The sequence below is a fragment of the Camellia sinensis genome, chromosome 7 (genome assembly GCF_055761805.1).
Source record: "Camellia sinensis isolate YWXY chromosome 7, ASM5576180v1, whole genome shotgun sequence".
NCBI lineage: Eukaryota > Viridiplantae > Streptophyta > Magnoliopsida > Ericales > Theaceae > Camellia > Camellia sinensis.
The window spans coordinates 120,546,003-120,552,099 of NC_138967.1; the positions used below are offsets into that span (position 1 = coordinate 120,546,003).

Here is a 6,097-nt window from a genome sequence, read left to right on the forward strand (position 1 = left end):
AAAAGTTACTATCAAAAAATTGACTCTTCTCTTTATTTTTTTACACGACTTTTTATAAAATATTTAAAAATTAATTAAATTAAATAATTCTCAAAACGATACTAACTTCGCACTTTATTATTGACTATTTGTAAATTTTTTAGTTTAGAGGACGGCCATGTACAACATATAATCTCTTTTTTTGAAGCATGTTAAACTCTTAAGCTAAAATAGCAAGACAAGACAAGAGCTACCAAAATTCTTGCTAATGCCGCAACATAATGCCAACTCCTTTAAAACATAAAAACAAAACATAATACCAAAAGTAATTAATAAAAAAGATGAAAGAAAAAAGAGCAAACGGCTATGATAATTGTTTCCTAATGGGTTTAGCTCCTTATAAGTTAATTATCTCAATTGAGAGAGTATTTGGATTTGATAGACTCATTTTAGAAGTGATTTTAGTGGTATAAGCCGTTTATTTTTTAGAATTCGTTAAGTCAAAATTAAATATGATAAGATATCAGTAGCTATATGTTTGAATCAAATTTATATTATATAAAATGATTGATTATTTTTAAAATTATATTTACTATTTGATTTTTAAAACAAATATGTTTGAAACATATAGTTATTGATATTCAATTATTTTAATTTTTTAAATGAATGTTTTACTTAGTAAATTTAAAAAAATAAACGATTCAAATCACTACAATCGATACTAAAATAAATCTAACAAAATCTAAGTGATCTCTTAAATTGATATGATAATCTGAAAGAAGTCCAATCCTGTCTCAATAATCTTCAAATCCTTAACACCCTAGAAGAGATAAAATATTAGATAGGAAAAAAAATATTAACAAATAAAAAAAGTTCCTGAATTAGCTAGGCTTCCACAAAAACGGTAAAATTAAAAAGTTTCCCAAAAAATAAAAATTGCCGAATACATAAATATTTTATTGTCTTCAAATCCTTAACACCCTAGAAGAGATAAAATATTAGATGGGAAAAAAAAATTAACAAATAAAAAAAGTTCCTGAATTTGCTAGGCTTCCACCAAAAACGGTAAAATTAAAAAGTTTCCCAAAAAATAACAATCGCCGAATACATAAATATTTTATTGGATAAATTACAAATATATCTTTAATGTTTGTTTAAAATATAAATTAATCCATGTGGTTTGAAAATTATAAATGCCTCTTATTAAAAATTTTTATTTAACAGAATTAATTAAAAAAATAAAATTTATAATTACTCTCCTACATAATAATAAAATTAATTAAATTATTAATTGAAATATATTTTTAACATCATTAAAAATTGTTAATTGATTTAATGATTTATTAATAAAAAGAATAATTTATTATAAAATTAAAAAATTAAAAAAATAAAATGTGATTTTCAAAAACATAAAAACTAATTTATATTTTAATCAAATTCGAAGAGTGTGAGCAACTAGGATTCTCATTAGATAGGGACAAAACGAAACTTGGAAATTCATAAGCCAATATACAAACTCCACGTTGATAAAATTTCATATCTCTCTTTCTCGCTAGGGTCTCCCTATATAAGATTCACTTCTTCAGTTGCGCAAATTCCATCTGACTCACTGTGTGTTAGAGAGAGAGAGAGAGAGAGAGAGAGATAGAGAGAATATTCATTCAAAGCTGAATCTGATGAAGTTTTTCTTAGAATTCCGGTGGTGTTGTGGTGCCATCGCCGCCACTCCGCCGCCGCAGCAAGAGGTGGTTCGGTCTTTGCCTTCTCGGAGTCGCCGCCGCTCAATGAAAGTAAACCCCTCGGCGCACCGGAAACCGACTCTTTCGGCGATTTCGGAGGACAGTATGGTTTCGGATCTCGGTACCAAAAAGACTGAAAACAGAAACAAAAAAGCCTCCGAGAAATCCAAATCCACGGCCATCCCTAGATCTTCTAGCCACTGTGATAATTACAGGTAACAATTTAATTTAATTTAATTATTTTTATTTTTATTTTTTTTGTTGGATCTGATGATTGATGAATGAAGAATTAACTATTGTGTGGTGGTGATTTGCAGGAGAGGTTCGATGTTGATGGCGAGCCCTGCGTTCCCCGCTATGCCATTCTTATTTTGAGTTCGATTGATGATTGTTCTTCTTCTCTTTCTTCATGAGAGTTCATCAAGTGTTTGAATATTTGAATTGATGGATTCATAGATTAATTGGTACATGTAATACAAACCTTTTTAATTGTTGCTTTGATCGTAATTAGATTCAAAAGAGTATTTCTACGACCTTAGTTTTATGTGCTGTATGATGATTGATATTCTTGTATAAAAGAGTGAGCTTTTCTTGAAGCGTTTGAATTTTAATCGAGTTGACAATAACCTAACATATTGGGTGAGGGTGATCAATCTGAAAAAATAAAATTAAAACAGTAATATTAGGTATGATGAAAAATCTTTCATAAAAATAATCGTGAAAGCTTTACATTTAGAATAAAGTACCACACACTAATCAGGTAAGGATGATATGAAAAAAATTTCATCATCCCTAACTTTTCTCAAATTAAAAAAATAACCTTGTTTGGTTTTATCTACAATTTTTTTCAAAATTGAATTTTTTTTTATTTTTGCATATTTTTTTTAAGAATTTTTAATTTAAAATCTCTCATATTAAGTTTTTTATAAGATGAACCTACAATATTTTTTATAATAATTGGGATCTTTTTAACAGAAAAATGTATCCAAATTTTATCACTTCAAAAAAAAATTCACAAAAAAATTTCAGTTCATAGAAATTTCAAATTTTTCTTAAATTTTTTTGTGACAAGTTAAATTTTTTCTAATAATATTGTTAATGGATCTTAACTAATAAGAAAAAAATATATATTAGACATCTCCCACTATTCAAAGTTTACAAGTATATTTTACTAATTTTCTCTTCTTTTTTTAATATTTTATGCAAATTTTTTATTTTTTTAGTACACCTAAAATAGATACACTTAAAAGCTATAATATTTGGAAATTTTTTAAACAAAAAAATTCACCAAATATAAAAAATAGAAAAGAAAATGAAAATATATACATTTTTGTACATTGTTATATTCAATTTAAAAAAAAAAATTGCAATAATTTTATATTTTTTTAAGTATATCAAGACTAAAGAGATTTAAAAAGTTAAAAAAATAATTAATTAAAATATTTTTATAAATTATTAAAAATATAAAAATACGAATTAAAAATTACAAAAATTACAGACCAAATAATAATTTCTTTTTATGTGACTGTTATCTATACTATATATTAAGCAAAAAGGAGTTTTTAACCCCCAAGACCTGGGAGCTCCAATATCTCAATCTAAATTTTCTAATTTTTTTATTTAAAAAAAAATCTCAATCAATCTAAATTTCCTAATTTTTTTATTTAAAAAAAATCTCAACATTTATTGATTTGGTCAAAATCTCCTTATCAGCCTTTATTAACTGTTTTCAATCCACATGTCTATTTATTAATTTGGTCAAAATTCCCCGATCAACATTTAAAATCCCCTCATACTAATAATTATAGATACAATCTATACATAGTTACTGCAGTATCCTTTTCAATTTCTCTCATACACTATGATTAGTGATAGGATTGTTAAATTATTTTTATAAAAAAATTTTAGAAAACATAATTTATATATTAAAAAAATCTAAAACAAATATAAATATCTATAATTATTTCGTGCATAGCACGGGTGATAGGCTAGTATTACATAAATAAAAAGTGGGTCAATATGGTTTCAAGAAATTTCCACCCAATAGGAAAACCACACGGCAGAGAAAGAAAAATACTATAAAACACACCATGTGCCGTTTTGGGAATCAAAATAAAAAGTTACGTTTTTGTCAAAATGTCCAAAAATATAAGTGGCAAAAACGCAACAAAATTGGTTTGGGAAGTGCCAAAAACGTAAGTGTGAAATTACAAATTAGGACCTATGACAAAAACATAAAAAAAATAAATTTCTTATGTTTAATAAGAGTATTTTACTCATTTTAATTTGATTTGACACCATAAATAAATATTAAACTAAAAAATCAAAAGCGAATTTTTGTACCAACTTTCCAAATCACTTTCTAAAATGTTAAAAAACTAAAAACCAAACCTTTCACCAACTTTCCAAAACACCCACAAAGAGCAACAACTTATTTTTATTACTTACCTGAAAAACAACAACTTATTTTCTTCTTTAAGTATTAATAATAACTACGGGCAAGGTGTGTAATTTGGGTCTGGCGGGGCCCACTTGAATCCAGGTTGGGCCGGCCTGTCTTCGGATTGTGTGGGCTCCCATCTTTTTTGGATCCGGCCAGGTTACGGGTCAAAAAATCTTCCCTAGCCAAAGCCCACTCAAATTAGTGTGACCTAGCCTGGCCGGTCTTTTTTTTTCTTTTTCTTTTTTTTTAATGAAAAATAAACGATAGATGTATTATATATATAGATTATTTATGAAGGATAAAAAAACAAAAGAAAAAAAGTATACTAGAATATTTTAATTAAGATTAATGAGTTGTTTGGTTATGTTTCATGTGATGGTATTTAATTACGTATGACTTATATTTTTTTAGTTATGACTAAAAAAGTATGAAATTATGCAATTTTCTTCTTTTGAAATAATTAATTTTATATATATCAAAATGAAATAAAATATTACAATTATTAAATTAAATATATAACATTTATCTAATGAATAATTTTTATTTCAAAATGAAATAAACTATTACAAAAATTTATATCATTAAATAAAATAAATATAAATTATTGATGATGGTAGAGCAATTGCATCACTATAGGTTAATTAGATCTCAACTAGGTTGGCACCTATTAGCTTATCAATCATTTGCATTATACTCCACCTCAATAATCAAATAAAAACATTACAAAATGAAATAGTGGAAAAAAAAAATTTTAAAAATTGTTGATCAATCATCAGAAGAGGCAGACAATTCACTTGCATTGCCCAAGAATATATCATCCAAATCACTTTGAATTATGTCATTTTCACTATAATTTTATCTTCTCGTTTGTGCGTATATATGATTTCTGGATATCATCAATGCCTTTACTATTTGAGGTGTAAGTCTGCTGCGGCAATTGCTCAGCACTCATCCATCTGCACTAAAAACTGTTTTAGAAGTAACTGTAGAAATAAGAACAATAGTATATCACAAGCTATCTATGGAAGTATAGACCACATAGGTTCATTTTGTTTTTACTAATCTAAAATATCAAAATCTTCAGTATCACCATTGGTGAGCTATCCAACTAGCATTGTAATTCAGAACTACTTACGCTTGTATATTGAGATATTCTTTTACTTTTTATTGTTCTAGATCAGCAAAAAATTTTATAAACCAATTTCTTTAAACCTATGATCAATTATTATGACTGAACCTAAAAGATGAGGCAATTTGTCAAAAATATTTATCAAAATTTTCTTTCATTACAGTAACAATAGTTACATAATATTCATTATCTATATATTTTGTAAAAACTTTCATTATTTATGCTAATATGTGTAAAACAAAATGGTGAAGTAAAAATATATATATATATATATATATAAGAAAATAATTTTATTGCGGTATCAAAAAAAAAATTATATAAGGTTACTTGGTGCCAATTAAGTTATATGAGAGTTAGTACTCTTCCTACTGATATTGTTAAAAAAAAAAAAAAAAAAAAAAAAAAAAAACTATTGTTTTTCTTTGTTTACAAACTATCTTTAACATATTACACGTTGAATTTCGCCTGCTGTCTATATTTAAAATTAATTTTTTTTTTTTAAATGACATACCTTCTGTTAACAAATTTTTATGTATTTCAAAATTCAATTACCAGAAGAAATAATAGCAAGAGCCATATTTTTTATTCAAATTTGTATTATATAAAATGAATGGTTATTTTAAAATTATATTTACCGTTTGATTTTTAAAATAAATATAATTGAAATATATAATTACCGATATCTAATTATTTTAATTTTTTAAATAAATATTTTACTTAATAAATTTTAAAAAGTAAACAATTCAAATCAGTACAATCGATCCTAAAATAAATCTAACAAAATCTAAATGATCTCTTAAGTTGATA

General features: G+C 25.4%; 1 long non-coding RNA gene across 1 annotated transcript; it reads left to right on the forward strand.

The window, feature by feature from the left end:
* The first annotated feature begins 1,488 nt into the window (after positions 1–1,488).
* LOC114259117 (uncharacterized) lies at positions 1,489–2,314 on the forward strand. The gene is made up of 2 exons (XR_014335922.1): positions 1,489–1,933; positions 2,036–2,314. It is a non-coding gene; the product is annotated as an uncharacterized LOC114259117 (long non-coding RNA).
* The last annotated feature ends 3,783 nt before the right edge of the window (positions 2,315–6,097 follow it).